Here is an 18,566-nt window from a genome sequence, read left to right as displayed (position 1 = left end):
GGCATGGTATGCTACGTTTTTCACGCTGCATAAGAGAAATAAGGTCATCCAAGTTTAGGGGTCGTGGCTCTTGCCTGGACGAGCCACAGTTCTTAAACTACGTCCGCTTTATGTTTGTGGTTATAAATTCTGAACAATGTTTTTATGTTATTAGGTTGTAATCTCCGTTGCATGTGCCAGTACTTTAAAACAATGTTGTGGTACTTTTATTTTGAAACTTAAATCAATGGATGATCTGCATGGTTTTATTTTCATATAGCTTTGTTATGATTAAGCTATGGTATTAAGAAGTCACACCAAATTAACCACGCTTCCGCAAAGCCTGAAACTTAAATCAATGGATGATCTGCATGGTTTTATTTTCATATAGCTTTGTTATGATTAAGCTATGGTATTAAGAAGTCACACCAAATTAACCACGCTTCCGCAAAGCCAGGGTGTGACAATCTTCAAGCCTTTCTCGTCCACCTTGTTGTTGAGGGAAATTTTGTGACTCATTTCTTGGTTGTTGAAAGTTTGTTCGTTGGTTTAGGTTTTGTTGGTTGCTACTATTGCCGGGTTCTCTCCAACCAAGGTTAGGGTGGTTACGCCATCCTTGGTTGTAGGTACCCGTTGGAGGACCCGACGGCCTAAGTCTATTATCAATGTAGTTTACCGACTCTTGTTGATCATCTGTTTCTTTCATACAACTCCAATTTTCATGTGGCCCACCACACCCTTCACAAGCCATAACCGAGACCGTTTTTGTCATTTTTAACTTTTTGATTTTTGAAGAGAGGGCCTCGATTTGTGCTTGTAAAGAAGTGCTTTCATCAACCTTATGGGCGCCCGAGGCAATAGATTTATTGCCTCGGGGAGTGTGCCACTGAAAATTGGTTTGAGCAATTTCCTCAATTTGATTGTATATTTCATGTGGGCGACGATTACCTAAAAGTCCCCCGGAGCTAGAGTCAAGTGTTTTTCTTGTGTGTGGCAACAACCCATTGTAGAAAGTGGATACTTGTTGCCATACTGCAAGACCATGATGAGGACACTTTCACAATAACTCCTTGAACCTTTCCCAAGTTTCATATAAGGATTCCCCATCCTCTTGTGAATATGTATTAATTTCAGTCATTAATTTAGCCGTTTTAGCGGGAGGCAAATACTTATATAGAAACTTTTGGGCTAGTTCATCCCAGGTGTTTACCGAACCAACTGGGAGGGCGTTGAGCCAAGCTTTTGCTCGGTCTTTTAGTGAAAATGGAAACATTCGCAGGCGGATGGCGTCATTTGATGCTCCATTGATCCGAAAGGTATCACATATTTCTAAGAAATTAGTAATATGTAGATGGGGATCCTCGTCCGCAAGCCCATGGAAGGTTGCGGAGTTTTGAAGTATTTGTATCAAATGTGGCCAAAGTTCGAAGGTGTTAGCTTCAACATTCGGTGCATTGATAGCGGCACCGAGATTACCCACGGTGGATCGTAGGTAATCCATGAGGATACGTTGGTCCGCCATTGGAAGTGGGTCCCCCGGAACCTTCTATTGGTTTTTAGCTTTAAGTCTTTTTCCAAGAAAGCGTTCGGGTTCTTCTAGAGGTTCTTTTATGTCTCTACTAGAACTGGAGCTCATACACTACGTAGAAAGTTCAGATGTGGTGTCTGGTTCCAAGTCCTGCAATAAAAACAGAAAAGAATGTTGGTCAGGAAGTTCACCACAGCCCCGTGCTTAGTGAACACGGCCCGTGGTCGGAGATACAGCAATTGTTTGCCGGATCCCTGTTACTGGAAAGTTTGACACGGCCCCGTGTTGCACCGACACGGCCCCATGCTCAGCTCTCTGTAACTCGGAAAATAAAAACTGCCAGTGACACTGCTGGGCACGGCCCGTGTCCGACCAGGCACGGCCCGTGCTGAGCTCTGCAGAAGCTGAAAAATTAAGAAAATCGTAAAAAAATAAAAATAAAATAGAAAAAATGATTAGGCCGCTCATTCTTAACTTTCTTAAAATCCTTGTGTCCCCGGCAACAGCGCCAAAAACTTGATGTGCGTGAAGTGCGATATGTTTAAGATGTATATTTTAAGCTCTTTTTACACTTTTTAGCCAAGTTTTAAATTTATAAACACGATATTCACTAACACTAAAGATACATATGGGCAAGTGCACCCATCGTGGACGTAGTATAGTGTTGGTAATATAACGAGGTCGTCCAAGGACACAAGAGCTTTTAGTACCGGTTTATCCTCAACGTCTAATCAAATCAAAATGTTAGAAAAAGGTTTTTAAACTAGAAAAATAAAACTAACTAAAATGCTGAAAAGTAAAAACAGATAGACAAGATGAATCACTTGGATCCGACTCGTGTGTAGTGTAACCTTTGATTATTTTCGCACTTTCGCACTTGTTTAAGAGATTATCTTAGTTATTGTAGTAGGCCCCTCTTTTGAAGGTGACGTTACCATCAACCCAGTAGTTTGAGTCAGCAAGGATACAATCCTAAAGGATCGGATTATTGAAAGATAATTAATTAAGTTATTACTGCATAATGTGGTAGGCCCCTTTTTCGAAGGTGACGTTACCCTCAGCTAAGTAGTCTGAGTCAGCAGGGATACAGTCCTAAGTAGCCGGGTTAAAGTTTTAATAGTAGTTTAACTTATGAGCGGGTCAAAGAGTTTGGACCCCCGCCATCCAATACCGTTGGGTATTGAAGGAGGTCCTACTAAATTTGACCCAGGTCCTTTGCAGGATCTATATACTGAACAATGGCAAGACTCTTACCAAACTGTTCCCTTAACCCCCGACCAGGTAGCCAACATACCTCCATATAGACCGTGGAGATATGAATGGTGAAAATATTTTATTTTATATAGACAGTAAAATAATGCCAAGACACCACGGACAAACGATAAGGAAGAATCACCTTCAACATAAGAAACTAGTAATTAAAGTCATTAATACAAAACCAATTAAAAAGTGCAAAAGATTAAAAATAAAAAGTGTTACACTAAACACTTGTCTTCACCAAGTGATGTAAGAGACTAGGCAAACATGGCCTTTGATTGTCAAGAACTCTTACGATCAATCTTGGATCCCGAGATGACTCACACACTCTATGATGGACAATGGATGATGGTGTTGGATGATGGTGTTGTGATGGTGGTGGGTGGTGGGTGAAGTGTGAGAGAGGTGGTGTGCCAAGGGATGAGTTGCAAGAGCTCCAAGCACTCCTATTTATAGGCTGAACAGAAGCTCGGGCACGGCCCCGTGTCCATCCGACTCTCTCTCTTCATTAATTGCAATTTCATTAAATGCATCTGCAACAGTTGACCACACCCTCGTGCCCGCTGAGCACGGCCCCGTGGTGGGCAATAGAATCTTCTACCACTTTGTCTTTTCTGCTGACACTTGGGCACGCCCCCGTGCTCACTGAGCACGGGGCGTGTTCAGTCTTATATCTTCTTGTTTTGCTTTGGGAAGATGTTGGTGGGAGGTCGGGCATGCCACGTTTGTTCCTTTTCTTGTATTTATGTCAGATTTAGCTGCCTTTTTGCTTCTTTTGTTCATTTGAGCTCATTTAATCCTGAAAATACAAAAGGAAGACAAAAGCACACTTTTTCCAACATTAGTACTAAAAAGGGTTAGTTTTATGCCACAATTGATGCAATTTATATGTTGCATTTTGTGCACATCAACGAAACAAATGCCAACATATCTAAAATACATAAGTGTTCCAAAAACAAAATGTATACAATAACGTTCAAGATGAACAACGAGTACAAGGTCTAGAAGAGACCGACTTGTCTAACGAGTTAGAACCCTTGTAGGTTAACTGGGCATACGGAACACAGTTGCTAGAACTTATTGTTGGACGCAATACTGTGAGTTCATGTCCCCTTTTTCTTTTTAACGTTTCGGTTTTACAACTCTCGGGGGGAAATACATGTTACTTTGGTATGGTTAAGCTACGGAATGAATTAGTAGATCATGTGCGAATAGGCTGATACTTAAAGCACCATTAATCTTGTTTAAGACCAAGGAACAAAGGGGTAGATCTATGTAGGATCAAATCGAGCTAAAAATCTGATTTTGATAAAGAAATGAGATGAACACCTCAAAAATATAACATTTAAACCCTTAGATTGATTTTGCAAAAAGTTGAATACAATTAGCCCCCAAATCTCTCTAGAATGTGTGTTGGCTAAAACCCTAATCATCTCATTCTATTTATAGCCTTTACCATTTTAGGCTAATTACAATTAAGTCCCTAGAGATAATAACTTACTAAAAATAGCACTAAACATGAAAACTCTTTAAACAAGATAATAAATATATTTTGACTACTCAAAATGTATTTAATTATCCAAAGCATTATAACTATCGAATCTCGAACTTCCACACGCCATATCTTTCTTCGATCTTCCCGTGTTGACTTGCGCGTTGACTTTGACTTGATGGCGTTGACTTTGTTGGCTTGATTCGTTGATAACATTAGACTACACGTTTTAGACCCAACAATCTCCCCCTTAGGCTAATGTTATCAAACTCTTGCATCATCTTTAGAACCGTCAACATCATGCATGATGTGATCTTCAATTTGGCAAGCTTCAGCCTCAATTTTAGACCCGACAATCTCCCCCTAGACTGATGCTTTCCAAATTTTCTTCACTGAAGATCTTCTTTTGACACTTTGCTCTTTGAGTACTTTATCTGGATAAGCTCCCCCTTTTCGCATGCATCATCTTTGACAAACAGGAACAACCTTTTTCAACTCTCTTTAGCTTGATTGAATCAGAAGACGTAGGAGGAGGATTCCTAGCTTGGTGTCTTCTACAATCTTCAGGAAACCGGTGCTTTGGTCTGGTATCTTGCTCAATTGATGATCGGCCATCATTGCAGCAAATAGTCGAAGTAACCTGTTCACAGATATAAACACAACTCCACATTTTCTTTTAGACTAATTCAAAGTACAGACAAAACCGTATTCATCTGTGGTATGCAATGGAAAGAGTATCTCAAGCGGTTTAAGACACGATTGATGTGATATGGAAGACTTAGAAAAACAACTGTACACAAATCAAAAATATTTTTGGATTTTAGATTTTTTTTAACATTTTTTTTAACTTTCAGCCTTTGAGATATAGATCTGATCAAATACGAGATCATACCAACTTGAAAAGTCTAGCTACACTTCAACTTTCTTTAGGATAGCTACGACTCAAGAACGATTTGTGGTATGTTTGTCCGCTTAAATCCATGCACCATTCTTTCGACATACATCCGGTGATTAATTATCATGTTTTGGGTATATTTACAAGACTTCTATGGCCCCCACACAAGCTATTGAGAATAGAATCATTACGCCCGTGAGTCCCACATCAGGACATACCCCCGCGATCAAGGTATGCACAAAGGTTCCTCATAACAAGTGAGTATATTGGATTCATTCTTTTCAATGATAGAGTGGAGATCAGGTCAGTACTTTCGTACAGCAGACATCCCGAAAACTACCGAGGGCGGAGACAGATACCAGATTTGGTATGATTTGATGATAGATAGTTTGGTGAACAGGTCAGTACTTTCGTACAGCAGAGAGACCAAACTAATCCATTTTTAAGGTTTTGGCCATTTTTGGCACTTATTTTGAAAAGATATCATAGCGTCTAGGTCAGCATGTATCTGGATGCAGCAGAAGAACAACTATGATATCCCCGAATGAAAAACCAATATAAAGACCCAAGATCTCAGACTTTGGCAATCTATCAACGCAAGATTTAAGACCATTAAGCCATATACTGCAACGTGTTACCCACTATGATGCGTAATGCCTGAGAAAAGCCAGAATCCTTGTGTAGACGTTATCTTTATCACCAAGATGCAGTTTACTTGTCTGAAATGCTGAATCTACCGACATATCGTTAACTTGGAGCTGCATCTTCCATCAGATCCTATTCATGTGAAGACATAATCAAGTTAGTTCCTATCATTTCTCATATAAGATCATGTTTATTTTTCAATAATTACATCTCATGGTCTAGGAAGTATTTTAATACCCCCCATAAAATTTTATTTATGTACATCCATTTACTGAAAAACTGTATTTACAAAATAAAGTCTTCCACACCAGGCACACAAAAGCATATGTCAGCAAGAAAATAAGTGTGTTACAGCGGAGTTTAGTGCGCAACCAGGTTAGATACCATAACTAAAACTGTGATTTTCCTCTTTAAACTTGTATCTAGAACAACCACTATAATAACCGGTATTACTAATAGTCCTCCCTGGATGTTCCTACACTCATAAACAATTCAGCTAGAGAGTGGAACCCAAGCCATCGTAGTCTTGGGTTGTCCCATTTCATCAAAATAAGAAACCTCCCGATATGACAAATCTTTTCCCTCATTGATTTCTTTTACAAGCATTCGTTTGACTTGCCAAACCTGTGTTGGTTTAAAAATTTTGTTTGTAAAAGATTTAAAGTTTGAAATAATTTTATGTTTAAGACCCGGAGGGAAAGATTGAGGTTTTGATGTGCTGGTCCTTTTCATCTTTGAATCATGTGAAACCGGCTTCACATGTGGAGATCTGGATTGAAAGTTTTTCATCTGATCTTTCAAAGATGTGTGATTTTTACCTTTTGATCCAGAGAAACAATACTGGCTGCCTTTACGGTCTGGATCATGTCTTTCTGGGCATTGTTTGAGCACATGACCTTCTTTTCCACACCTAAAACAAGCCTTGAATGGCTTTTGAGACTTTTCAGTTCCGTGTGATGCAACTAGGGGAGGGGATTGCTTTGAGCTTGACTCAGCGTTGACAGACGTGATGTTTGACATCTTCAGATGATCTTTTGATCTTTGACTCCCCAACACTTTCATTTGTCTTTGATTCATCATCTGAACTCGTGCATTCATCTATGTGGAAGTCTTTTTCCAATGGATCTCAATTTTCAAGACCTGCAGAGTCATTTGGGGTCGTTGGTTCTTGAACACCCGATGGTTCAAGGTTTTCAACCTTTTTATCAGCATCTGTTACTGAAGTTTTTGAGTCATTTGAGCTTTCCCATTCCTGATATGACTAAAAATATGAATCACGATCCTCACTTGAGCTTCCTTCGCCACCTTCTGAAGTTGTGGTGCTTGAGTCTTCAATGCTGCTTATTTCATTTGGCTCCTTATCAGACTCTGGCATACCTGTATGAGATGGAACAAATTCTGGAATTTCCTCGGTGAGGAATTTTCTGAATCTATTTTGTTTCAATTCTGGAACAAACACGGGAGGTTCACACACAACTTTTTCATCACAAAAAGCATAATTTAGATTACGACATTCAATCACCACATTGTCGTGGTTGTGGCTTTTAAATGTAGGCACACGACCATTACGGTTATCCCGAATGTTAAATTTAGGCATATGGCCATTACAGTCATTTTGAAACGAAGTATTGTTTTCCTTATTACAATTCCAGGCGAACCAGTTAACGGTGGAATAACTGTCGCCTGAATAGCCTATGCCTATCTTCGAACCACCACATTCGTCATCGCATCCATCTTCATCACATTCTATCACATCTGCATAATTATCAGAAAGATTAGAAACCTTTTCATTTTCACAAGAAACATCTTCAGCCACAAGATCATTCTCATCAATCAGATCGTTATCAGGATGAGGTGATGGCATGGGTACATAGTTTTTGCTATGTGGTGGAAAGAAGAGTTTTCTTTCGTTTCCGAGCTTGTCCTTGTACCCAATCCCATCCTTCACATATGTCGGTCGTTGGCAATTTTTAATGTCAACCAGTGCCTTTTTACTGACGTTCCATTTATCAATTATGGTTTGCAATCTATTGTTTTCATTTTGAGATTTTTCTAATCTTTCAGTTAAGTCGTTTATGACAAAATCTTTTCTGAAAACAAATTCTTTTAAAGTCTGCATTTCAGCTAAAGTCGAATTCAACTTTCTCTGATATGCAGCTTTATTTTCTTTCAACTCTTTGTTAAATTGCAAAAATTTTTCTTTGTCTGTAATTAGGTCACGGTTGAGGGATTTGTAATGTGCCACGACGTTCACACATGGTTGGGAACATAATTTGACTTTAAACTCGTAAGGAATGCTGTTTGCCAAGTCTTCCTCATCCATTTCTTTGTTGGATTCCATTTTCATCGCCTCTTCAGGAATCTTTTCTTCTATCTTTTCACTTGCTACACTGCTCCCTTCTTCCTTCTTCACAGCTTGAGCATCATCGACCACAATATTCTTTTCATCACATTGTGGAGCCTTTTCAGAGTTTGCGGAAGCATTGTTGAAGTTTGACGCGTTTGTAGCTTGTGAGCTAGATTCGTTGGAGGTTGTTGGGGGTACAGATGTCATGTTCTTGTGCGCATCAGCAGATTGGACAGATTTATGAGGATGTTCGGCTTGATCTCTTTCGAAAGATTCTAGAGCATCGATCAAATATGATAACGTGATTGGATTCCTGTTGTTTAAGAAACTTTGTTTAATTTTCATACATTTTAAGCTCCACTCTTTTGAAAGTGAGTTCAAAAGTTTACTGATTGCAGCGCGGTTGGTGATGGGATTACCGGCCTTTTTCATTTTCGCCATCATGTTTAAAAATCGCCTAATGTAATCTGATAAGCTTTCCCCGCGTAAGCCGCTGAACATGTCATATTCCTTTTGGGCCATGTTTCTTTTGTTCCGAATAAGTTCCTTGTCTCCTTCATAGAAATCAATCAATGCCAACCAGAGTTCATTCGCCATCGTGTATTCTTCAAACATGTTGTAGTCGTTCGTTGATATGGCCATTGTTAAAGCAGCATGAGCCCGGCGGTCACGTTGAATCAATGCCTTGTCTTTATCTGTGTAAGTCGAGGGATCGTTGTTGACTACACGCATGTCATCACGAACGGTCACGGGGACGTGAGGTCCGACAGTGATCGAGATCCATAGGTTATAGTCCGTGTACTCGAAAAAGGACTTGATTTGGTTTTTCCAACTGCTGAAATTGTATGATCCTTTCAGCTCCGGTGGTCGTGTTGCAGTTCCTGTTTCATGTTCAACTTGTGCAATGCGAGTTAGCTGATTTTGAAACATTGTTGTTATTAATCTCAAAAAAATAATTGTATCAGCTCAAAACACAGGTCAAATTACTTTGACAATAACCCCGTGTCAGATCCAAATTTTAATAGCACTTGGCCCAACTAAACTTGAAGTACCCGACCTGATTAAATTTTGTGAACACGGATTAATTTTAAAAGGCCCCAAAGAAAATAAACTATGAGTAGCCGATCCAAAAAAAATCAAAAATCTAGGCCCATGAATAGATTTTTAACACCCGACCCACTTGAAATCTATGACACCCGGCAGTACTTTAAGCCCACAAAAACGTTTTTGACTATTCAAACCCAAGATTCCAAGCTTTCAAATAATAATATTTTTTTTAATTAATATATGAGGACGACAGTACGAGTCTTAGCTATTTAAAATTACTAGATCTCTCAAAATAGTATTTAAAATCAAAGCATTTATACTGTATCTCTCAAACAATAGTGTTTAAAATTAAAGCATTAAAAAAAAACCGAACGTCAAAATTTATTAAATGGAGTTTACTAGTTTACACTTCTCCTTTATTGATTGGAGATATCAGATAACCACACCAAAACCCCAAAGATTGACCTGTGCTCAGCCGTCACCTTCTTTTTTTTAGGTGTAGTGTATGGGCGTACATAAGTAACTATGTGTATAGGATGTTTTGTACAGTTGTGTTTCTAGGTGTAGTGTATGGTCGTAGATATGTAACTATGTGTATAGGCTGTTTTGTGTTGTCATATTTGTTCTGTTCTACCATGCACTATTTCGCAACTCATACTACATTGGTAGCTTCATACACACACACACACACACCTCATGCTCTATTTATTTCTTTCCTGGGTGTTTTGGAGCCGAGGGTCTCTCTGGAAGCAGCCTCTCTATCCCTAGGGGTAGAGGTAAGGTGTGCCTACATCCCACCCTCCCCAGACCCTACAAATAGCTTTGCTATATGTGGGATTTTACTGGGTATGATTGATTGATTGATCTCTACGAAATCAAACAACAGCAATCAAATCTTACAGTATGAATCAAGCACCAAACCTTCAGTCAATATCTTTCTCTCACTAAATAAACAAAACCCTTCAAAAGCAGTCCGGAAAGAGGCAGATTGGTTTCATCGGACGGTGCGAGTCACTTGATCAAAACTTGTGCTGATTGTATGATTGTGAAGTTGTTACGGACTCAGCAGGCCCAGCAACTGTTACCCAAGCCCAAGTTCAACAGGATGGAGATAATCGGCCCAAGAGAAACATCAGGAAACCCAGAAGATTTGAAGATTGATTTGCACGTTCCATGATTGCATGATTTCCTTATTTTTCTCTTTGTTTTACTAGGTCTTAGGAGCATTAGTTTAGTTAGTGGTGCACGTTTCCCTTTGAATAAGGAACATGGGAGGTGATCCCTGTTTCATTGCATGTATAAATTCTTGTTTTGCATTAACAAAAATCGTCAGAAAATTGCCCCAAATATTGCTTCTTTCTCTGAATTCTTCTTGGAGTGTAGCCTACTAAAACAAGGCCTATCATCTTGGTGCTTTCATTCCTGAATCACCCTTCCGCCATGGCGCCTCGCAAGTATACCTCGGGTTCCGAGGATCTCCCACCCACCATCACCGACCAACTCGCCCAGCTCATCGCCATTTCCACCGAAGCCTCTCAAAACCAACAACAAACAAACGCTCAATTAGCCGCTCTTGTCACCGCAACAGAAAACTTAAATTCCAAACTTGACTCCCAAACCAACCATCTCACTTAATTGTCTGATACCCTCCACACAGATGCAAATTTCAACCGTCCCATCAATGGTCGCTTTAACACCGACCGCCCTGAACCACATCCACCAAACCGTCAACCCCGCCATCCCAAGATTTCCCTTCCCATATTTGACGGATCCAATCCCCTCGGTTGGATTTTTCAGGCCGACAACTACTTTACCTATTTTAATATTCCTCCGGCCGAACGTGTCTCCCTGTCTGCCTTCCATTGCATCGGTGACGCTCTTGCTTGGTATCAAAACCAGGCCGATAATGACCTATTGGGTACTTGGACGGATTTCAAACGTCAGATTGTCGTTTCGGCCCTTCGTCTTATGAGAATCATGAGGCGGCCCTTTTCAAACTTCAACAAACATCCACTGTCTCTGATTACCTCCTTGCTTTTGAAAAACTAAGTAATCACATTACTGGCCTTACCCCACAGAACCGACTCAATTGTTTTTTGTCAGGCCTCAAACCGGATATTAAGTCTGAAGTGGCAGTTCACAAGCCCACCACTTTGCATGAAGCAACAGGCTTGGCCCGGTTATTTGAGGACAAATTGGCCCATGTGCAAAAACCTAAACCTTTTTCCCTTACAGATCATCTTCTTCGATGTCTGCTTCCGCAACCCCGCCAACCGCCACTTCCACCACTTCACCTACATCCTCTTCCCCACCTGTCCCCACTTCGTCCTCCGCTACAACCCCCTTGCTACCCACACCCACTAAACCGCTTCCCTTTCACAAACTTACTCCGGAGCAAATTCAACAACGCCGCAAAGAAGGGTTGTGTTTTCGTTGTCCAGCTCGTTATTTCCCCGGTCACTCGTGCTCCCCTCCACAATTCCTTCTCATTGTTGATCATGGTGACTCGGACCCTCCTGATCACGAACCTCCTTCTGACTCTTCCGTTGTTGATACCCCTACCTTCATGTCCCTCTCTCCAGCCGCCTTCTTTGGTATGTCTTCCCCTCAAACCTTACGCCTCCAAGGTTTCATTTTGGGGAAACCGGTCACGGTCTTGGTTGATTGCGGTAGCACGCATAATATTATGCAACCGCGTATCGCCACCGCCTTGTCTCTTCCCACTCATCCCCTACCCCCGTTCCCTGTTATGGTTGGCAACGGTCAGTTACTTCATTGCGAAGGCCACTGCCCTTCTGTTCCGGTAAAACTCCACAATGCCCACTTTGATATTCCCTTCTTTTTATTCCAGATTCAAGGCGCTGATATCGTCCTATGTGTTACTTGGTTGGGGAGTTTGGGCTCGATTACTGCTGATTTTTCCATCCCCGAACTCTCTTTTACGATCAACGGAACACCCACCACACTCCGTGGTTCACCGTTGACGCAACCGGTTACACCAGGTTCCTTGTCGTCTCTTTTACGACATGATTCCATTGACTCGATGCATACCCTTGTCATGGACTCATCCCCATCGGTCCATACATCTGTTCCGTCCACCTCAGACCCTCAGCTGACTGCTTTGCTCAACTCTTTTCCTCACCTTTTTGATACCCCTCACAGCCTTCCTCCGTCTCGGCCCCACGATCACCACATTCCCTTACAACCGGACAACAACCTGTTAATGTTCGCCCATATCGCTACCCTCATTTTCAGAAACAAATCATGAGCCAACTCATTTCTGAAATGCTTCGCGATTGCGTCATTCGCCCTAGTCAAAGTCCCTTTTCATCTCCGGTCTTGCTCGTCAAAAAGAAGGACGGTAGTTGGCGATTTTGTGTTAATTATCGCGCTCTCAATGCGGTAACCATACGAGATCGTTTTCCTATTCCCACCATCAATGAACTTTTGGACAGATTACATGGCGCCCAAATTTTCTCCAAAATTGATCTTCGCTCGGGTTACCATCAAATCCGGGTAGCTGAATCGGACATTCCAAAAACTGCTTTTCAGACGTCCGACGACCACTACGAATTTCTCGTAATGCCCTGTGGCCTATCGAACGCACCGTCCACCTTTCAAGCCGCCATGAATGATCTTTTCCCTCCCGTTCTACGTCGTTTCGTCTTAATTTTCTTTGACGATATTCTAGTCTATAGCGCTAATCTTGCCGATCATTACTCGCATTTACGGTATGTTTTTGAAGCTCTTACTAGTCATCACTTCTATGCTAAAGCTTCAAAGTGTACTTTGGGGGTTCGGCTATCTCTTTTTTGGGCCACCAAATCTCCTCTTTTGGGGTTGCCCCTGAGCAAGACAAAATAGACTCGATTCAGCAATGGCCGACCCCACATTCCTTTACCACCTTGCGGGCCTTCCTCGGCCTGTCGGGCTATTACCGCCGTTTCGTGCCTCGGTATGCTCACATTGCTGCTGCCCTCACTGATATTTTGAAGCAGCAGGAATTTTCTTGGTCGTCTGCTGCCCAATCTGATTTCACCACTCTCAAACAACACATGAAAACTCTAATCACTCTTGCCTTGCCCGATTTCAGCCAACCCTTTGATTTAACCACCGATGCGTCCGGTCAGGCCATAGGTGCAGTTCTGTCTCAACATAACTGCCCCATTGCCTTCTTCTCCAAAAAGTTATGTCCCACAATGCAAGGCCACTCGACTTATACTAAGGAACTTTATGCCATTACTGAGTCGGTCCGCAAGTGGCGCCAATACCTTTTGGGCAGTAAGTTTCGCATCTACACCGATCATCACAGCCTTAAACACTTACTCACCCAAACAATTCAAACTCCCGAGCAGCAGAAATGGGTTACCAAGCTCATCGGTTACGACTTCGAAATTCATCTTAAACCGGGCAAAGAAAATACCGTCGCCGATGCTCTCAGTCGAGTCGATCTTCCTACTATGTTAGCGTTATCTCATCCTACAGCCTTATGGCTAAATGAGATCCGTAACTACTTTGCTACCGACCCGGCTGGTCAGCGGCTGGTCCAGCAGCTGATTAGTGAGCCGTCCGTTTTTCCCCATCACAGTGTTCGTGATGGTCTTGTGTTTTTGAAAGGTCGCATCATGGTTCCTCCGGTCACTTCCATCCGTCGGGATTTATTAGCTGAATTTCACTCCTCCACCTTGGGAGGTCACTCGGGCATTCATGCCACCTTTAAACGTCTTTCCACCTCTTTTACTTGGCTCGGCATGAAACGTGATGTCACCAAGTGTATCAAAGAATGCTCCGTTTGTCAAGCTATTAAATCCCCGGCTCATAAGCCGTATGGTCTCCTTCAACCGTTACCTATACCCTCCGATACGTGGCAAGACCTCTCTATGGATTTCATCACGAATCTGCCATTATCGAAAGGTAAATCTCACATATGGGTCATTGTCGATCGTCTTTCGAAATTTGCTCATTTCATTCCGTTACCCCCGCATTATACATCCATCACTTTAGCCACTTTGTTCATGAAAGACATTTATCGACTCCACGGTCTGCCCAAAACAATCGTATCGGATCGTGATCCGACATTTCTGAGTCACTTTTGGAAAGCTCTTTTCGACCAAATGGGCACCAAACTACTTTACTCTAGTGCCTACCACCCTCCAACTGATTGTCAAACCGAGGTCGTAAATCGTTGTTTAGAAAATTATCTTCGTGCTTTTGTTTTTGACAAACCGTCTTCATGGGAACGTTTCCTATTCCTTGCTAAATTTTCTTACAACACTTCCTATCACACATCCATCAACATGACACCCTTTAAGGCCTTGTATGGTAGAGATGTAAATACTTTGCATCATTACACTCCAGGTTCCAATCCAAATGCCTCTATTGATTTATCTTTAACCATCCATCAACAGTTATTAATAGCTCTCAAGTCTTCACTCGAACAAGCTCGCAGCCGCATGACAAAGCAAGTGAATCAGAAACATCTTGATAAGGACTTTAACATTGGTGATTTTGTTTACTTAAAATTGCAGAAATATCGCCAGCACTCGGTTCAGCACCGCAAGATTCAGAAGCTCTCCAAACGGTTTTTCGGTCCCTATAAAGTGTTGCAACGGATTGGCAAGGTTGCTTATCGTTTGGAATTACCGCCTACTTCGAAGATTCACCCGGTTTTCCACGTCTCGTTGTTAAAGGAATGTCATGGCAGTGTTCACCCTCAGCCGGATTCACTCGAAAATTTTGAAGCTGCTGAAGTTAGTTTGCTACCGGAAGCAATTTTGGATTCTCGCACAGACGCCGACAACAACACTCAATTGCTTATCAAGTGGGAAAAATTGCCCTTGGAAGATGCCACCTGGGAAGACGAAGTTGCTATGAAGGAACTCTACCCGTTTTTTACTGACATTGAGGACAATGTCAAATTCTCAGGGGGAGGAAATGTTACGGACTCAGCAGGCCCAACAACTATTACCCAAGCCCAAGTTCAACAGGATGAAGATAATCGGCCCAAGAGAAACATCAGGAAGCCCAGAAGATTTGAAGATTGATTTGCACATTCCATGATTGCATGATTTCCTTATTTTTCTCTTTGTTTTACTAGGTCTTAGGAGCATTAGTTTAGTTAGTGGTGCACGTTTCCCTTTGAATAAGGAACATGGGAGGTGATCCCTGTTTCATTGCATGTATAAATTCTTGTTTTGCATTAAGAAAAATCGTCAGAAAATTGTCCCAAATATTGCTTCTTTCTCTGAATTCTTCTTGGAGTGTAGCCTACTAAAACAAGGCCTATCAGAAGTGGTGGTGGTACAGTGGTTGTTCACGGCGGAGGTAGTGAGATCGACGGCGTAGAAACGGCCGGCGATGGCGGAGGTGGTGCAGTTTTTAACCGCGGCGAGTAAGTGAGTGACGTCACAAGTATGGAACGGTTTCGGGCGTGTGCGGTGGCGCGTGAGAGTGACGGTGGTGGGAAGTGTGGTAGCCGGAGATGGTTCTAGCCGAAGGTGGAGGCGGTAAACGACGGCGGTTGACCGGAGGTGAACGGTGTCGTCTAGGATGTCGATGCGGTCGTCGTCGGAGATACGGTCGTCGGGATCGGAGTAATTGAAAGAGGTCACAAGAATGTTAGTGCTTTTTGAAACTCCAGCGGGGTTTGTATTCTAGTTTATTTGAAAAGCTATCAATGGTTTTCTTGTTTCTTAATCCTCAAAGTCAATGTATCGTACACAGAAGACATAAAAGGATTTCCGTTTATTTATTTATTTATTTTTTGGTTGATTAAGCATGGAAAAGTTATCAAGGAAAAACTGCAAATAGACTGTGTTTAGGCTATGGTTGTTTTCTGTGGTTTTGTTTTTGTTGTGCAGATTGTAGGTGGAAACTTGAATCCCAACAAATTTCTTCTACTCTTTCTTTAAAAAAAACAAATATGCCGGCTGGATTAAAACAGCCGGAATAACGACTCCAGAAGGCGGTGACTTACCGGCGTATTAAATACGCCTGAGAACTTGAACTCGCGTTCAAGATTTAAATTCGCCGGAAAAGTTGTCGGATTTTTTTAACTACGCCGGAAAATCATTGGAAAACACAAATCCGCCGTTTTTTCAATAAAAAACGCTATCTTAAAAAAATACACCCAGATCCGAAAAAAACTTCAAAAACACGAAAAAAAACTCTGTTCAGATCTGAAACACCTCTAAATGATTTGATAAACAACTACAAATCTCCCTAATCACCTACTAAACAATCTCAAACAATATAAACATCAATTTAAACCATTTTCAAATCAGATTTGATGAATTTTTTTTTCAAAATTTATAAAACCCAAAAACCTTAAAAGTTTCAAAACTTTTAAATAAAAAACAGATTTTTATGATGAATTTGAAGATTGTTGAATCCCAAATTCGAGAACCTGGCTCTGATACCAAATTGTAGGATCAAATCGAGCTAAAAATTTGATTTTGATAAAGAAATGAGATGAACACACTCAAAAATATAACATTTAAACCCTTAGATTGATTTGCAAAAAGTTGAATACAATTAGCCCCCAAATCTCTATAGAATGTGTGTTGGCTAAAACCCTAATCATCTCATTCTATTTATAGCCTTTACCATTTTAGGCTAATTACAATTAAGTCCCTAGAGATAATAACTTACTAAAAATAGCACTAAACATGAAAACTCATTAAACAAGATAATAAATATATTTTGACTACTCAAAATATATTTAATTATCCAAAGCATTATAACTATCGAATCTCGAACTTCCACACGCCATATCTTTCTTCGATTTTCCCGTGTCGACTTGCGCGTTGACTTTGTTGACTTGATTCGTTGATAACATTAGACTACACGTTTTAGACCCAACAATCTATCGAGTACAGGGCGAGCCCCACTCATGGGTCCTTGTGTGGCCACATGGAGTTTCCTTTGTTATCCTCGCCGGGTGGACCGGTACTAAATCGCTTACGGGTTGGTGGCTTCCTATGTCGGCACACATATTAATGTCCTAGTTACACATTAATGATCAACATGTTCATTGATGCTTTACATACCGGATTTTGATTCTTAAACTTTCAAATGTTTTACAGATTCATTTGATGCTTACGAACTTAAAACACATGAACTCGCTCAACTTTTGTTGATGTTTTCAAACTTACATGTATTTCAAGTAACTGAGTGGATCTTGGTGCAACGAATTAAGAAGTTTCAAGTTATTATGAAGACGATGTCATCCGTATTTTGGAGGGTTTGATCCATATATCCCGTCTTCGAACGGGACATAGGATGCAAAACGTCGTTATTTCAAAAAATTTATTATGAACAAGTCTTATTTGTAAAACTTATAAACTTATGTCATCTTTTTCTACAAAACAACTTATGACTTGTATCTTTACATTATGGAATGGATGAACATCGTGTATGTTTTATATCATACAGTTTGTTTACTTACATCGTATGCTATGGAAACCGATTAAGTCACACTACGTGCTTCCGCCTTTGACACGGGTGTGACATAACACTCGCTTCCAATCTCTCATCCTGGGTTGCCATTTGGGGCTAACATGAGACTTTGCAAATATTGGGAACCGCTTGTGAAGAAATTTAAAGATCGATTATCCACTTGGAAAGCTAAGAACCTATCAATCAGGGGAAGGCTTACTCTTGTGAAGTTGGTTCTTGGTAGTCTCCTTACATACTTGTTCTCCATGTTTAAAACACCCTCCAAGATCATAAACTCCCTTGAAAGTATTAGGAGGAGATTTTTATGAGCTGGAAACACTTTTAATAAAAAGTTTCATTGGGTTGTACGGTCTAAAATCTTGTTCCCTAAATCCAAAGGTGGGATGGGGGTTAGCAGCCTCAAAGACCTGAATACCGATCTTCTTATTAAATGGAAATGGAGGGCATTAATAGATCAATCTTGTTTTAAGGATACGACGATTAGGGTAATTCACAAGGTTTCCTTTTTATCTATGGATGACTTGAGTAAGAGGTTTATTTTGGCCGCTCGGTCACATATTGCCTTGGTAGATTATGATCTTTCTGCTTTAGGGCTGGATCTAAACAAAAGTTCTAGAAAAAAGGTTGGAGATGGTGGCAACACATAGATATGGAGACAAAATGGTATGGTCTTCGGGGGCTTTAAGATTTCTTCCTGAATCTGTATGATTTGGAAAAGAACAAAAAGTGCTTAATTTCACATCGTGTTTTTTTTATTCAAACTCGTCTTATTCGTTTGTTTGGAATTGGAAAGGGAAAACCCTCCCTGAATCCATTAAATTGGAAGTGTTGGATTTGGAACGGTTTATTAACACTCATCAGTATAGCACGAGTAGAGATGTTTGGACGTGGGCTTTGGAGTCTAACGACTTGTTCTCCA

General features: G+C 40.9%; 1 long non-coding RNA gene and 1 other non-coding gene across 2 annotated transcripts; both read left to right on the top strand.

Moving 5' to 3' along the window:
- The first annotated feature begins 1,016 nt into the window (after nucleotides 1-1,016).
- Nucleotides 1,017-1,123, top strand: LOC118480726. Its single transcript, XR_004863704.1, has one exon. It is a non-coding gene; the product is annotated as a small nucleolar RNA R71 (small nucleolar RNA).
- A 2,780-nt stretch (nucleotides 1,124-3,903) lies between these two features.
- On the top strand, nucleotides 3,904-17,108 carry LOC118480568. The gene is made up of 3 exons (XR_004863324.1): nucleotides 3,904-4,039; nucleotides 15,831-15,834; nucleotides 17,063-17,108. It is a non-coding gene; the product is annotated as an uncharacterized LOC118480568 (long non-coding RNA).
- Nucleotides 17,109-18,566: the final 1,458 nt, after the last annotated feature.

Source organism: Helianthus annuus, chromosome 7, assembly GCF_002127325.2.
Source record: "Helianthus annuus cultivar XRQ/B chromosome 7, HanXRQr2.0-SUNRISE, whole genome shotgun sequence".
In the NCBI taxonomy this organism is placed as follows: Eukaryota; Viridiplantae; Streptophyta; class Magnoliopsida; order Asterales; family Asteraceae; genus Helianthus; species Helianthus annuus.
Note: the sequence above shows the minus strand (reverse complement) of the source record. Positions and strands in the feature narration are given on the sequence as shown.